This window comes from Gallus gallus, chromosome 7, assembly GCF_016699485.2.
Source record: "Gallus gallus isolate bGalGal1 chromosome 7, bGalGal1.mat.broiler.GRCg7b, whole genome shotgun sequence".
NCBI classification, from domain to species: Eukaryota; Metazoa; Chordata; class Aves; order Galliformes; family Phasianidae; genus Gallus; species Gallus gallus.
The window spans coordinates 8300093-8318088 of NC_052538.1; the positions used below are offsets into that span (position 1 = coordinate 8300093).

Below are 17996 nucleotides of genomic sequence, written 5' to 3' on the forward strand. Positions count from 1 at the left end.
AAAGGAGGTAAGCAGCTCCCCGCTGTCTACTAACAAACAGCCGAACTAAATCTCAAATGTTGATCTGGATGTCAGTACATGAATATAATGGATATTCACAGATTCAAGTGATGCCACACACACATAGAAGCATACATGGATGGGAGTACATACATACACACCTGTTGCTCCGAGCATCGGGCACCGTTTCTCATTCAGACGTGTCCTTAGTCTGGAAAAAAATACAAAACATGAAAGGACAAATTCCTTCAAAAAATAAAATAGAAAACTTGCCTGAACTATAGCCAGGAACCACCAGGTAGTCATGTGTCCTCTGTCTTTTTATCTGAGTTCTCCGTAATACTAATCACCACACCTCACAGCGACACAAAAAACATAACAAGGCAATTCAGTGGAACAGCAGTCCTGGCTATTAGTGTCAGTTTTTCTCTTCCAGCTATCATTGCCCTGTTTGCACTGTAAGTACCATTGGCCAAAGGAAATGCTAGCACAGTTGACCTTGTACCCTGAGAAAGTGAAACTCGGAAGAAAAAAATCACAAATCATTTGTTTCAAATATCAAGTGCCAACCGCACTTTCTGACCCTCACACGGATGTGTCAGACGTATAAAATAAAAATTCCCATTTTTCCCCACTTGCTTATCCATAGGACACAAAAGGGTTTGTACATTTCTGTGTACATTTCTACATTTCTGTGTCAAAAAAAAAAGCTTCAAGTGCCACAAGCCCGCATCACACCATGTATGTTGCCTAAACACAATAAGCTTTGTGAGTCCCACAGAACTGCCGACCCATTCCTTGTGGCCTTGAGAGCTGCCCCACCAACAGCTAGCTAGCTAAATACTGACAGCTTTCCTGGCGGGAAAAGTAGCAGGATTGTCATGTACAAATGTAGTGTTTTCTGCACAGTAAGAGGGGAAATCCAGGTTTCTTGGTGCATAGAGAATCTTGCCTACCCAAAGCCAGCTTCAGACTACTCTGAAGATAACTGAAAATGTTCAGCTTTAATGTCTATGCTCTTCCTCCTAACATCATATGTTTTGCACATACTTGCAATAGTGACAAGAAAAATATGCACTATTTAGTCTTCAGCATCTGATCTTGATATAATTATAGCAATCTCAATTAGAAGATTTTGATGGCTCTGTTGCAGAATGATCTCTTTGTAGCATCCCTCAAATTTATGTGCTTTGTCATTCCTGACTCTCTATGCCTTTTGTTCTTCTTTTGTTATGGAGAGAACAATAACAGTGGAATATACTGACACAAATTAGAACAGCTTATTCTCATTAAATTCTCTAACAAAGAGAACAGAGAAGGAACAGTATCTGCAATAGCTCTGTCAAAAACTATATTGCAGTATCCTAGTTCAAGAAAACCTGGAAATAGATTGCTTGCACAAAAGTAAACATACAGTTGGCTGGAAGAAACTCACTCATTTTCTATTCTGCACTAGGAGACTGAAGCCATTCAAAGTCTTATTATTCCGTGTTGTGCCTCTGCAAGCCTTGTCTCTTTTTGCTCTCTAACACTAGCTTGCTGCAGGGACACCTCTGTCCTAGGCTCAGCAGAAGTTGCAGCCTGGGCAGCGCTGGTGGCCACAGGAACTAGCTCCACTCGATAGGGTGCTGCCATTCATAAAGCACACTGTGGGACATAAATGAATCACTACACTGCCCACACTTTCAGGTGCCAGTAAAGGCAACCCAAAACTTCTCAGGTGATGAATGCCTCATAAGTACTCAGCAAAAGTCATCAATTTAGAAAAAAAATTTTTTACATGTTTACTTGCATTTTTCATAGGCAATTGCTGGTATGTCTCAAAAATCCCTTATCATTGAATTGTTTAGCTAATCTGCATATGCAAATAGAAGCAATTCAAAGTTAAGTGTCAATTTCCATAAACATGACAATATCTGACTTGATAATATACACGTGCATGTGAAATACTAAGCCTAATTAGACCTCAAGAGTATATATAAATAACTTCTATTGTTTTGTTGTTTTGAACCTAAGCTTTCAGGCACTTGAACTCCAAAAACAACAGCTTATTGGTTGTATTGGAAGACATATTCTCTGTCTGGTCCTTTAGTGTTAGAAATTTCTACTGTCATGACACCTGCCTCTAATCTTAACCACACTAATTTAAACTAATTTGCAGAAAGAAATAATATCTCTAGAGTTCGTCTCTTCATGGGTCATTTTTGTTATTTGGGAATGAGTAAGAATAATATGTCAATGCCAAATATAGTTTGCTGCCAGTAATTTTGAGTGTATATGGTGGTATTTAATGAGTTGGCCCATATTTTATCTCAGTGAAGTAAATGCTAGTTATCTAAACAGCAGTGCTTTGGCTTTCATAACTTTTTGTGAACCACACTTCGACATAGATAAAAGTGTGGAAAGGAAATAAAAAGACATAGATCTGCTTTTACAATATACATAATATGTGTGCATTTATTGTTTACCATTACAGACATTATGATCTTCATCAAACTCAAAGCTTGTATCAGATTCAACTCTAATGAAATTGAAGCTAGGGTAAAGTTTGATCCATCTCAAATAAAGCTTATTCTCAATTTGACATGTTCGAAGTTTTATTTTCCAAGGTTTTAAGTTAAAACCTCAAAATCTGATTAAACAAATCCACCATTCTACAGAATACGTATTTTCTTTAAATAAGTGAAAAAGCACATTCAGATATGTAGAAATAAGAGTTAAGGAAGGACAAATGTGTTCAGGATTGATCATTCAACAACAACATTTAATGCTTGTATCTCTTGTTTCTATTTTTGTTTACATATTTAAGTGAACGTTTGGAGGGAAATGAATACATAACATAGAGTGGAAAACTAGTATTACAGTTAAACATGAAGAAATTTCAACAGTGTTGAAATTCAATCATAAAAAAAAAATTATCAGATCTGAATAAAAGCATATACTTGAATTTGCAAATGACTGTGCAATGGGATTCTGACCAGTGAGAGACCTTTAGGTATTACTGCTATTAACAAGCCAATTTCAAATCACAGCCAAACAACAAGCCCTCAGTATACAGAACAAATGTCAGGATAAACAAATTAATCAACAAGAATCCCTAAAATGTTCACAGCATCTGTGGACATTATTCATTTATTTTAGAAGTAGCTTACTAATAGCATTAAAATAATAATAAAAAAAAAAAGCAGGGAAATTTCAGCTTTTAAGGGGTGAGATGAAGGATTGAGGATATATGGAAACATAAATGGAAAGAAAGAAAAGAAGGTGCAGGAGTAATACAAGGCTAGAGACACCACCAGGCAAGTCTCCTGCTTGAAGATCAAGTTGGCGATGGCACACATGGCAAGGAAAGAATATGCAGGAAGGCAGCAAAGAAAAGAGTCATTGTGTGTAAGGGCATTTTCAGAAGATCAAAGTTACTTTGGTGGTACGTGTGACAGAACTGCTAATGTGTGCAGATGAAATAATTATTACTATTTTAAAAAAGGAGAAAGAGAAAGTTGTGTTCTCTTCATGGCATTTTGCCTATGAAATGTATCATGGATACACCTGCAGAAATCTTAGATTTCTTGTTTTAATCATGATCCAACTGGCCTCATGAAATGAGGCTTAGGCCATCCTTTAAAAACTTCTGCAGGTTCTGTTCATTGCACTATGCTGTATGATCCATGCCCAGAGGTCTAAAGCATCTATGTTATACAACAAATCAGAGTGCAGCTCACCTGACAGAAGGGGAACATGACAAGTTCCAAAAATAACACAGCTGAACTGCAATTTTCCCCTCTAACCAGCATGTCCTAATCTCTCGGCTTTGATCTCCTCTTCATCTGGGAATCTTGACACTAAATACTATAGGCAAATTTGTTTCACGTAGCTGTAAAGCATCTCCTTTGAAATCACACATGAATGAAATTGAAGGATAATCTTTTCCATTGCCACTGTCTGAGGTTATAAACAGGCACTGTGCACTGTATGAAACCTGGGAACTTTTCAAAGGTATTATTTTTAATTTCCACTTATTTTCAGAGGACTGACAAAGTTTGTCTCCTTTTCTACAAAGTGGGGATAACATTCTAAGAAGCTGTGCTGCACCTGGACATTATCACACTACTCCCTCAAATCTGAGAGTTTTACTGTCACTTCCACAGAGGGCAGAAGAGAAGTTCATAAATTTGCTAGTCCCCGGAAGAATCTTGACGCTTCATTGAAGCAGACAAATATTGGACTATCCAAAGGCTAATGAAGGACAGAAGTGCTAATTAGTGTTATAATGTTTTTTTTAAGCACTTATGCAAATAATTAGATGAGGTATTGAGATACAGCAAGTATGGATGTAATGTACATGTTTAGAAAAAAACCTCAATTCACGCTTTTCTTCAATTATCTGACACAGTAACAATTGTGCAACTGTATCCTTCTCTGACAAATCTGTACAACTGTAATCAATGACTATTTTTTTTTTGAAATTATTTTTGAGTTATCTATGAAAGTGTGGCTGCTGCTTTTCAGTTTAGAAGTACTGCCACATACTGCCACATGTTGAATACACAAGACACTGTATTTCAACCAAGACTAGAAGAGCTTTGATATAGAAGCTTACAGTACTCTACTATAAGAAAGCAAAAGATTGTAATGCAATCATAATCAAACATAACAGAAGAAAGACATCAGAAATAAACTGCTTTTTCATGATGCTTTCCAAAATAAAGAAACATATCGCTTTGCAAATTAAGAGTCTTAGTATTTGATATTATGGGAAGTATAAGATTTATGAGATTTTCAGAGTGACAGCATCTTTTAGTTAAAAAAAAAATTGGGCATCACATCTTTCCGATATCACTCTCCCAGCAGTTTGTGCTGTGACCTGGAACCTCTGTACATTTCTGGTCATGCTGATTTTCAGATTGTTCCTTACACCCAGATTAACAGTAGCCCTAGATATCAAAACTGTTCCCTTCACTATTTTTTACTCCGCTTATTCCAGGCATCTAAATAATGTGATGGATCACTGAAAAAAAAAAAACAAACAACAAACAACCTATTATTTCAAGAATAAATTTTAAAGGCTCTCACTGAAAACATCCTCTCCTGCTCATGAACATTAACAGCTTTTATATCTTTTAGCGACTCAGTGGTCATTTTGCATATTCTGACTCATTCAAATCAAAGCTAAGTGGTCTTTTAAAAATACACCACTTCAGCTCAGTGCACTATTTAAATATCAATTTAATTACATGGAAAGATTGAGAAGTTATTTTTCTTGTTTAAACATCCATCCAGGACTGTTCTTAACACTCTTAATTATAGCTGGTTTAGCATCTCCTTGAAATACTACAGGAATGAAAGTTTGTTGTAGTCACAGAACTACTATCAAAACAAGAGATAATTATAGAAAAATGGGAATTGTTATTCTCTTAACTGATAAAATATACCATCAGATTTTTGTTCAAAATAAAGTTCTTATTACGTAGACTTTCACTGCCATAGATTTCTCATTTGGTTTCCCCTGTCAATTTATCGTAATCAATTGTTTCTGACTGACATTCTGATTGACAGTCTTTTTTTTTTTTTTTTTTTTTAAACTTATGTGCCATTTTAGATTAAATGCACATAAATCCAAATGGGAATTTTGTTTCATTATATTATTAGTGCTTTCTCTCAAACTGTCTTTTATATATTTAGTAGATGTATTGATGCAAACCGTGGATGTTATGAAATAAATGTATTTTTCTTTAGTTTACAGAGGTGCTTACTGCTAAATGTGTTTTTTAGATGTGTATAAGCTTTGTTAACTTGGTTTGAAGCAATTTTTAAAGTAGCATGGGTATTAGAACCGGGACTGTGAAACAATTTGAAGAGGTGATGGGAAAAAAAATGTGTTTTTCTAGTTACTACTAAATTTTATGCTTTAAATTAAATTAGAATACAAATTCATCTTTCAGCTTCCAGTACATTTAGATGTAGTTTCAAATATTAAGTTCAATTATGAGTAATTTGAGACTAGATTGTCTCCTTGTTATTACTTTGAAAGCTTTCTTTGTATTTCATAACCTGTGATGACAAGGCAGAAAAAAGCAATTTTTATGAGCTGGTAGCAGACAGTTTTTCTTCTCTAATTAAAAGTTATAATTACAATTTTGATTAACCCAGAATGAACAATAAAACAGATTAGTTATCAGCTTGCTGCATTTTATGGAACAGTATTGTAGCTTAGAAAATTTAAAATTCTCTGACATTCTTAAAGCAACTAGACAAAGCAAAAAGCATAAATGCAATTTATGCTCAACTATCTACATCAATTTATTTCTATTACGACATCTTATTTTGGAAATGAGCAGAGATAATAATTCAGACCAAAGGCTATCATGGCAATTTTTTTTTGTTAGCTCATAAGGTATATGTTCTGCTTGATTGCATTATTTTAAGTAGTTCAATTTCCTAATGATGGTTGTTTTTTTTTTGTTGTTGTTTGTTTGTTTGTTTGTTTGGATAGTAAAAATAAGTTATTGAGTTTAATTATCTGGTATTTAATTACCTAATGCCAAAACTGAAATATCTGAAATGTATTACTTCATGCTTTTAAAGAGGGCAAGTACTCAACAAACATATATATGTATAGGTTTGATTCATTGTTTTGTTTGGAAAATGAGCCTATTGATGATGTCGCACAAAGAGTAAATATCAAGTGACATGATCTAGGATATGCAGTACATAAGTTACAAAGGCAGACTGCACCTCATGATACTATTAAATGATACTAGAAGTGAAAGAAAGTGCTGCTTCCTCTCCAAATCACAGGCAGTCTTCTATCTTTACTACAAATCCTTTCACAAAGTGGAACTAGAGTACCTGGAGTACTAAGTAATATTACTTTTCTCAAAAAAATGATAATTAACAATTACTTTCTGAGACACACAGCTCCTTTCTCAACTAAGAAAAAGATTCCGATTATTTTCAAAGAATGTTAACAGCTGAGATAAACTAATGCAAATGGTACAGCTGGTATTCCATGAAGATATGCGTACTGGTGAAACTTCATGGGCATGAGATACAGATACGGTTTCCTCATAATCTATTATTTCATTAGCCACAAAAGGCATTTTAATATTAATGGAGATCTACCAAACCACAGAAAAGAATCAAACCACAGTTGATGGTTAAAAATGTGAAAATGCAAAGGCGGGATCTGTATGACAGGATAGGAGAAAATCCTACAGTATGCCAGAAAACTCTTAGCACAGACTCAGCTGCAGCAGAGAACTCATTTGAAAAATGTTGACTGTGGGAAGGTGTTCAAACCATATTAATAACTGAAATCATACTGTACGTTTGTAAGTGTAAAAATAAACAATAATTTTAAATTGATTCTACTAAGATGGCCATAAAATATCATTAAACTTTGGAAGCTGAATCAAGGACAAAATCCAATTAAAATTTACAGATCAGAAATCTAAACTGAGTATTTCAAACTTATGGAGCTCTTTAAGAGCAACTGAAGTCTTTACAGAAACATAATGTGTTTTTTTTTTTTCTTCAGTACTCTTACAACCTTGTAAGGTGAGAGATATCCTTTTTTTTCTTTTTTTTTCTTTTCCCAAATACTACTAAAAAGTAATGATCTACAGTGTGAAAAGTATTTTAGGGCTGCAGAAACTTACAAGTCTCAATTCACAAAGTAAATCACTTTTGTACAGATGGCATGAAAGAACCAGGGTTCTTGAGGTTTGACTTTGATGAAATTGAACCTACCAGCAGGATCATACCTATATAGCTACTCCAAAATCCTTTTTTTCACCTTCCAGCTTCTCAACACAAATCTGCCTAAGGCGTGATTTGTTTTGAGATATGGGAAGGGAAAGCAAAGAAAGTTAAACTTATTTTAAGAAGTTGAAAAAGTTATTAGTCCAGTGTTCATCAACAAGCTGGGAGATTTAAGCACTAATTTGAAGATCAATCTTTAGCAAGAAATTTTGCCAACTGACTTTGGAATTTGATGGTACTTGTATGTTTGGAAAAAAAAAAAAAACAACGCAAAACAATATTAATCTAAGATAAGACTTCTGGAAGAATCACTACTGCATTAAGAAGTTAAAAATAATAGGATTACATGTGATCAAGTGAAGGCCAGATATACCTCTTCCATGAAACTCCTATTCATTTTGTGATAAAAGTAAAAACATCTACATTCAGAAGACAATCAACTGGGCTCCATTAAAAAAAGGGTGGCCAGCAGAGAGAGGGAGGTGATTGTGCCCCTCTACTCAGCTCTTGTGAGGCCCCATCTGGAGTACTGTGTCCAGGCCTGGGGCCCCCAGTACAGGAAGGACGTGGAGCTCTTGGAGCGGGTCCAGAGGAGGGTCACTAAGATGATCAGAGGGCTGGAGCACCTCTCCTACGATGAAAGGTTGAGGGAACTGGGCTTGTTTAGCTTGGAGAAGAGAAGGTTCTGTGGAGACTTCATTGTGGCCTTCCAGTACTTGAAGAGAGCGTATAAACAGGAAGGGGAAGTGCTGTTTACAAGGGTGGATAGCGATAGGACAAGGGGGAATGGTCTTAAACTGAGATAGGGGAGGTTTAGGTTAGATATTAGAAGGAATTTTTTCACTCAGAGGGTGATAATGCACTGGAACAGGTTGCCCAAGGAGGTTGTGGCTGCCCCGTCCCTGGAGGCATTCAAGGCCAGGCTGGATGTGGCTCTGGGCAGCCTGGTCTAGTGGTTGGTGACCCTGCACATGGCAGGGGGGTTGAAACTCGATGATCATTCTGGTCCTTTTCAACCCAGGCCATTCTGTGATTCATTCTATGTTATAAAAATTATGAACTATTGAGATTGCATGTGATACCTATACACAGTAATCTTAGTCTTAAAGGGAAGTTTCTACAACTTGGTGTCCTAGAATTACAGATGTGTGTTGGATTTTCCTCAGGTCCTTCATTTAAACAGACCTATAAATGGTTAACAGTTTATATATGAGGTTGCACTCATGGGTAATGGGGGAAGAAAAGCACATATATAAATAAACTCCACTTCTTTTAACCAGACAGCTAATTCTAGAGGAAAAGAAATATAAAAAACCTCTTCTTTCTTCTGCATAAATTCTTTCCATTTAAAAATGAAAAAAAGAAAAAAAAAAAAAAGGTTTTAAATCAGCCTTAGCAATGAACTGATGAAACTGGATGGAATCCACAGAAAACTATAAATGTACACAGGCAAACAGGAAAAAAAAAAAAGAAAAAAAAAGATTTTTGGTGTTCAGCAACATGAAAGAAGCATATGACATAATTTAAAGAGGATGAGATCAGAAAGGGCTGAAATTGGCTGGATCATAAAGAAAATGGCAAAGGAAAAGGTACATTTCTAAGAGACGCCTGCAAAGACATGGTTAGGCTCGCATCGCTGTAGTGGGTCAACACAGGTTAATTTATCCTCCTTGCCCATAATTAAGAAAGTTAATGCGTTGCTACTGATGACTTAAGATTCAAATTGTACTTTAGAGATGTCAGCCATTAGTTTTATTTTTCCTGTCTTGATACACAGCAAAGCTTCTTTAACATTTTGTATCTGACAGAATTTGTTATTATATGTAAAAATAAGTCAATCTGAAATTCTGAAAAACAAAGCACCAATTAAATTATTGTTGGGAGAGATGTCTAGGCATGTCATTCTCTGAACATAAAGTCATGTGCTATAACATACTGTTCTTCTTAAGAATTTTAGAGATTTATCCTCAAAATTCATTGCTCTTACTTGGTGACTAACATCTCCTGGTAAACTATGCTGCTTATCAAGTCTTTTAAAATTATTTATGACTTCATACATAAAATAACACAGATGAACAGCGTGGCTGTTAACTAGTTACTAGTATTAACTAATAACCTGAATTTCCTTTTCCAAATCTAAAGACAGACGCATCCTCAATACTTGCTCTGCAATAAAATGAAAGGAATGTGAACATCATCAGTAATTATGTAATATATTAAAAAGGAAAAAAGTTCCCTATATTAGAAATCAACTCTAATTTCCGAAGTGTTCATCTTGCGGAGTGACTCATACTGAGAGTAGCAGACTCTCCTTTGATACAGTTCTTTCTGTAATACTAATTCTGAGATTTATATCGCTAGATACATAAAGCCATTTTCTCCTAACTTCAAACACTCAGCAGTTGCCATTTTTCCTCTAGATGTAGCAAGCTGAGTTATTATAAGTCGTCTTAAAACCTGCTGTGATATCCAGAGATACATCCCTATTCCCATGCCCAGACCTCACAAAACTCGTGGTCATCAGAGAAAAGAAATACTTATTTCTACTTCAGTGGCGTACATTACAGTCAAGCAAGCACACAAACACGAATTATTCTTTGCAGAACCCTACTGCAAATGTTCAGTTGTAGTTGCTACTTATTTTCTTGACAAAAATACAGATAATGGAATCTCATAAGGAAAAGAGTGAAGTGAATTTTCTAACTGAAGAAGCACACAACAGTCAGTGACCAGGAAGAAACCTTAGCTTGGAACTGATTCTTCTAAAGGAAGGATACAATATATGAGAAAAGGCTTAGGATAAAGTAGGAGATCTCTCACAAATTCTTTGCAGTTCAAACTGTACCTTCTTGATGAGTATGGTAATATAGCAAACTGCAGTCTAATATCAGTCATCCATAAACAGTGTAATGGGTCTGCAAGCAACTCAGTGTCATCCTCCATTAGCTTGTGGAGGCTCTTTCTTCATGTATCTCACAGCAAGAAACCATTGCTCATCCTTTGCAAATTTCACTGGGACCAAAGACAACAGAGGTGCATTTTGTGCAGCTGCACCACAATATTTCCAGGCTAGGTCAGCAATAGCCTTGGGATCTCCTCATTCTGTACTATATAATATCTCTTTCCCTCTCCATCTGTTCATTGCTTTCCTTTTATTGTGCTATCTATCCAGATTTTATTGTATCTAGGTTATTCTGTGTTTGGTTGTTGGCTACATAGTCAGTAACCTGAAAAGTCATCAGGCCTCCATACTCTCTTAAATACCTCCCTGACAGTATGCTTTTGTTGTGAGAGGAAGCCATGAACCGTGACAACTGCATCAATGCTTATTCTTTAAAGGAGGAGCTGTTCATACTTCCATTTCATATTGCTGTAATTTGAACAAGTCTCTTTGAAATTCTTTTTTAGTTTAAAAACAAACAAACAAAACAAACTCTAAAAAAAAAGAAACCACAAAATAACCAACAGCAAAAATGACATCAACCCTCAATGTTTGAAAACACACACAAAAATCAACCAACCCAGAAAGATATACATGCAACTATTGCACTCCTGCTTTTCTAATTCTGGAGGTATAGCGAATACTCACTCTTCTTTTTCTTACTGGTCTCACTGAAGACAGTACAGAGATTAGAAAGTGCCCGGAAATGTTCATAAGCTGTGGGTGGTTTTCATATCAGGACTCTCCAATCTGGTGTTTTTCTGTGAAGAAGTGGTGGAGAAAATCTGAACTATCATAGAATAATCTTAGTCTTCCTATTAAACTTCAGTACTAGCAGGCATATAATCTTTGAGCATCCTAATGCTGCTCAGCCTCTAATAAAAACATCGCCTTTGCCAACAGTGTGAGTGATGAATTACAACACAGGGATTTAGCCTCTGCTGGCAAACGTCTCCTCTTCGTTGTGTCATTTAAGCCTAAATTTTTCAGGAAAATTATTAATAGTATATACAGCTGACAAATAGATGATGAAATTATTACTTGTATTTATGCAGAATAAATTTAGTTGGGAAATTACATTAATAAAGTGTTGAACGCTGTCTGGCAGAAGTGCTGGGATAAACTGTTTGATAGCATAGGGACAATTTCTGAGCATTGCATAACATGGAAAGAAATTCACGACGTGCAGAAAGGCCTCTCTGCAGAGAGGCTCCAAGTGATTTAATATTGTTCCTGGGGTTGCTGGCAGTGGAGCAGCAGCAGCACACTCTGTTCTCAGGTTACTACCTCAATAGCAGTATCTTTGTGAGCTAAATAGAGCAGAACAGAGATCTGCGTTGGTTGTGGGGGTATTTGTGAAAACAGCTGGTCACATTCACTACTATCACAGAGAACTGCAGGCAGGTCCAGGCTTCAAGCTGTGATGTGACAAATTCCTTACCATTTTTTTTAAATAAATTATTCGACACTCAACGCAACCTTCCTGGCTTTGCTCTCCCATCAACATAATATCAGAGAAGAAAAGACTAATGTTGTGAAATAAATCTGTAACTAACATTCTGTTTTAGGGAACAGATCTGAAGATAAAAGTGTGGCTTTTGTTTTCCCTTCCATTTTTAAAGTAGAAAGTCTTTCAGGCAGGTGAATCTACAGAAAAATTAAATAAACAAAAAAAAAAAAAAAAAAAAAGGAAATGCATGTTAAGTGGTATCATAGCTCCAAGTACCTCACAGCATGAACTGAACTACTGAATGAGATCCACAAAGCTAAAGAGGGAAGTCTGCCACTTGGGATCTGATGAAAAAGCTATAGGTTTTTCAAAACAGTTCTGCACTGACAAGAGTTGGAGCTGGAAGGAAGAGTCCTAACCCTATTCACTTAGCTTCTAATATTAAGACTGGTTTTATATGATCATTATGGTCCAAAGAATATTCCTTGGTTTCTTTCTGAAGAAAAATAATTGGGCATCTTTGGAATTATGATACTGAGAAGGAAGAAAAAAAAAAAAAAGATCTAGAGAAACGCATTCTACCAAGCTGAAATGGTATGAATGTTTAGAAATGTAGTACTTAAAGGGAAACCTGAATGGTTTTGAGATGCAAGCATGGAAACTACAGTTGTGGAACTGTAATATTTCACACCAAAATACACTGTCATTTTAATTTTATGGTAATGTGGAAAGCACAACTTTTTTCTGAAAAAAATAAATACATTTGTCATCCAGACAGACTGGTTTTTTTCTCCTTTGTTTACTTCCAAATATAATTAATGACAAAACTCCTAGAAGAAAATTTCACAAATTAAGACCTCACCTACCAGTCCCTTGGCTCCATTTATCTCCTTGTTCAATCTATTCACTTAGGGAAAATAACATTAGGTGAATCAAAATGAAATCATAAGCAAACTCATTCTCCCTGAAGTGTTCCCTCAACATAGGTTGAAATTTGTTAATTCTTTTGATAGGTATATTAATTTATTTTTACTTAGAGGTTAATTGTACATTGTCTTCCTTTTCAGATGCTGTTTTATTACAGAGTTCTGTTCCTTGCTGCATTCTTCTAGTTGAGTCAGTCAAACATGGCTTCTACCTTGTTTTATTTAGGAGTGAATTGGAAAGTATCCTATTTTTACGTGATTCTTCCCTGGGATGTTCAGAATCATCACTTTGTCTTAGAACACTGACAGTTTCCAGTTGAACTGTGTCCTGCTATGGTCCCTGAAGGTTCATTTACTTGATGCTTCCTATTTTGCAACATTTCTTAGGCTCAGTTAATTTTCCCTCAGTTCCCCTCATATTCCCATATTCATTCCAGTCTCGCCTCAGTTTCTTCAAGTTGAACCAGAAGCTGTTTAGGCCATGTTTGAGGGCAAATGAAAAAATGAAAAATAAAAAAAGAAGGAAAAGAACACAAGCCAGTCCAAGTAAGGCAGTAACATATGAAAAGAGATCACGGAATCACAGAATTGTAGGGGTAAGAAGGGACCTCTGGAGATCACTGAGTCCAATTCCCCTACTATAGCAGGCTCCCTACAGCAGGTGTCCAGATAGGTCTTGAAAATCCTCAGAGAAGGAGACTCCATAGCCTCTCTGGGCAGCCTGCTCCAGTGTTCCATCACTCTGAGTAAAGACGTTCTTCCTTGTGTTTGTATAGGACTTCCTATGTTCCAGTTTGTGCCCTCTGTCCCTTGTTATATTGCTGCATGCAGTCAAAAGAGCCTGTCTCTGTCCATTTGACTCTATCACTTTAGACATTTATAAATAGTTATGAGCATTTTCTTCACAGTGAACAGCCTCAGGTCTCTCAGCCTTTCCTGGTACAGGAGATGCTCCAGGCCCCTATTCATCTTTATGGCCATTTGCTGGACTCTCTCTAGATGATCCCTTATGTTTTCTGAATTGAGGAGCCCAGAGCTGGACACAAGTGTGTGTAGACTCACCAAGGCAAAGTACAGGGTGAAGATCACCTTCTTGACCTGCTGGCCATGCTCTTCTTACTGCAGCCCAGGACACCATTGGCCTTCTCGGCCACAAGGGCACACTGCTACCTCATGGCCATTATGTTGCCCACCAGGACCCCCAGGTCCATCTCCACAGAGCTCCTTTGCAGCAGGTCAGCCCCCAACCCACACTAATGTATACGGATATTAGAACTAAAATGATTATGAAAGGATATGAATCAAAAATATATGAGAAATGCATGGCACGATAAAAGGGAATATATTAAGTATGTTTCTACTACATTTTAAAATATTTAGTATTTCAATAACCTATTTTCCAAACAGACTATAGTCTTGTGAAAATTAATGGGAGAATACCATTTTATCTATAAGTTGTTGCCAACTGTGCTGTCATTCATACAGACAGAAATATTAATTGATTATAAGCTTAATTAAGTATAAAATCTTTGGCACTTCTCACTCTGGCTTTGTACATATATCTGCCTTTCTCAGCTTGATTTATCACTAGAGTTAAGTCTCTCAAAATCAGTCTGTCTTCTTTCCCTCCATCAGATCCATTTAAACTTCTTGAAACTGGTATAACAGTTGTCTTTAATTTGTCCTCTAGCCCTTTGGGCCAATATAACAGAACCACAGAAAACCACAATCATTAATAAACCAGGAAGCCCAGCAGACAATTATGAATCCCTAAAGTGAAGGTGTGTGAAAAACAGTATGAAAGCACTAAGCAAACCCAGGAGAAACAGAGCATAAAATCCAAAGTAATAACTAAATGTAGCTGGGAATCCTTTTCCAATAAAAATGCCTAAAACAGATATTTTGGGGTTGAGTATTACTGAAAACTTCCACATCAACCAAGAAAACGACTTCAGTTCCTCTACCTTTGTTCAGAGAAAAAGGGTTTACTACAACAGACAGCACTTTCTCAAAGATAGTTGAATTCATCACGAAAATATCTAAAATAACCTTCAAAAACCACACATTCTGGCTGACTAGATCTGAAAATGTAACAATAATATATGTCATGCTAGGATGAATAAAAAGTTTCATAGACTTCATGTTTTCCAAGCAAGAAATCTAAATGAGAATAGCACACACTTCTACCACTGCTGAACACTTTCCAGTGTGCTGGAAGGTATCTCATGGGAGATATTTGCTGATATCATAGAAGGCTTTTCTGAAGATTTCCAGCATTCTTACGAGGATTCTAAAGTTCAGCAGTGCTTTAACAAAGTCAGTCTGTAAATTCCAAGGTTTCTGGGATAAATAAGGGCTTCTGAGGTCTGGAGGGCAGTGAAACTCATGGGAGAAATCAATAAAACTGACAGAATGCCTTATGATCTTTTTATTCCTTGCACAAATGTCTTGCCTTATTTTAGGTGAGACAAAATGGTAGCTGGAAGAATATAGGTTTAGCATAACTGTGGAAGTACTCACACATGACTGAAGTGAGGACTAGGGCAAATATAGTACATGCTGCAAATGATTACATAGTTTCTCATATTGTATGCAGTTTTTTAAGCATTGCCAATTTGATACCGTAAGTTTATGCTCTGGTCAGGAGAAAATAAAAAATTATTCTGAAAGACTTCTGGGAAGGAAGATGTCTCACTGCATTAGAGACAGTGAGGCTGAGGGACTGTACAATGGTGGACCTGACTGTCTATGAAAGCATTTCATATAGAGACAACATTCACATAAGGTCTCGGATATGTTATCTCCAACAAGAGATGATTTCTTGATCTAGCTATTTTAGTGAATACAAAATTCTGGCATTCTGCAAGGAACTACAGACTGCACAACAGAGACTGTAATAACTCCCTGCTTGATTCCATAAACCAAAACGAGTGAAAGTTCCATAGCTCCCAATACAAGTTAACCTGAAACAGAGTCCATGAACTCAAAATACAGCACTCATCTTCCAAATATATAACATTGCTACTATGTAGTAAGGCAAGTCCAAAGCAAGACCTATACTTAGTTGGTACGTATCTACAGTGGATAAATATAAGTTCTCATAAAGAAAAGCCAATGTGTTTATTTTGCAGATGTAGGATTTCTTATAATCTGATTTATTTGCCTAAGCACAAGAAAAGGTTGTTTTTTTATATATATTTGTTTTCAAAAAATAATTGTTCTAGAAGTGAGGAAATAATTCAGAAAAATATTTTTGATTCTATGATGACATTTGCATGCTAGTGTGAATTAACAAGAGTTAATCTTTTAATGAACAACATGCTTCAAATGAAGGCTATGCCAAATATTAAGCAAATTCAGTTTTCTCAAAAGCAGTAAGTAGCTCTAAAATTAGCTTGACCTTTCTGTACCATACAACAGCCTGAGTATAGCAACCTAAAGATCAAATTAAAAAAAAAAATCTCTAAAAATCACAATCCTAATGGACATACATATGGAGCAATCTGTTCTCCTCAACCTTTCTGAAATACTTAAAGAGACAGTTTTTGCAAACTGTAGTGAACTGCTGAAAGCAAATTAGAGGCAGCACTGGGCTATAGCTGTGCACGTTACGTCCAAAACTGCTCTAAGGGTTAGAATGATATCTAGTAACTATTTTACTCAGTGAAATAATTCAAACTAAATAAAGTGAAGTTCATCTACTACTGTCAAATTCAGTCACTTCTGCAATGATTTTCTTGGCAGCAAGAAGAGCAGATGCCCTTTTGTCATGCCCATATTACTGTGTTTGCTTTGGATGTAGGAAACTTACAACTTACATGCCTATCAAAATAGTGACAGCATTATCCTGGACATGGTGAAAACCTGAATTTGATCTGGCTATGCGTCAAATCATAAGAGGTTTGCACTGAAACATACTTAATGAGTAGCCAGAACAAGTGGCCAGTAATTGGCAGCTCCGCTGCTGTGGTAGAGAATGCTCATTAGAAAGAAAGAATGATTAGTCAGTATCTTCATTTATTCAGTTTTTGACCTGTAATTTAAACATGTCAAATTGTTCCATTCTGATATATAGCATGAAAAGACTTTGTGATCTCACGTATGGAGGTGGCAGTTCCCAAAATATTTACAAGTGAAGCAGTCAGTTAATAAATTTTGCCATGCTTTCAATCATTTAAATTATATCTGACACTAAATAAACAAAAATAATAAATAGTGACAAGAAGCTACCTGTTTCAGAGAATGTACCTCTCCTGAATGTCACTGTTTCCCCAAGTTACAATTTTGTGTTTTCAGGACAGCAGCATGGTGGCAGAGGCTGTGAGCTTGGAGTGCAACAGGGTGCAAATGTTGTGCCTCAGGACCAAGGAGACAGAGTGCAGGACAGCCATGTGAAGCCATAAGGACCATTCAAGAAAAGTGATGAACCTAGTGAAAAGAAGTCTGTATCAAGCAGCATTTAGAAAACCAAATTCAGGCAAAAAGTAATCAAAGAAGCCAAACACCATAAACTCAAGATAACAGAATGAGGCTAGTCATCAAATAGGATATGAGGCCTTTGGTCGCTTTAGACAAAGCATGACATCTATCTGCAAGGCTGATGGTGGAGCAGAGAAGAACAATTGCCATTTCTGTAACATGCTCCTGCGCCAGGGCCAGTTAAGTGCTGAAAATGAATTCAGAATCAGCTGGTAGGAAAGCAAAGTATGCAAGCTCCAAAATTAAACAGCTGAAACAAGGTAACAACTTAATCCACTTTCAGTGATAAAACACATATATTTCACATGCACAGATTACCAATAGATGGTATATTAAAGAGCCCTTCTGACAGTTTGTACCCCAAAACTTCACCAAAAGCATTCTTGTGATTGCTTTGGCCAAGTTGCTCTCCTAAAAAATGTTTATGCATGTGCAAAAA

At 36.2% G+C, this 17996-nt stretch overlaps 1 long non-coding RNA gene across 3 annotated transcripts in view; it reads right to left on the minus strand.

The window, feature by feature from the left end:
• Positions 1-17996, minus strand: part of LOC107053802 — a 200866-nt gene that overhangs the window by 13037 nt on the left and 169833 nt on the right. For all 3 annotated transcript variants that reach the window (XR_005861503.2, XR_006939861.1, XR_005861502.2), the window contains one exon: positions 162-211. This is a non-coding gene — a long non-coding RNA (uncharacterized LOC107053802). The remainder of the gene's footprint in view (positions 1-161; positions 212-17996) is intronic.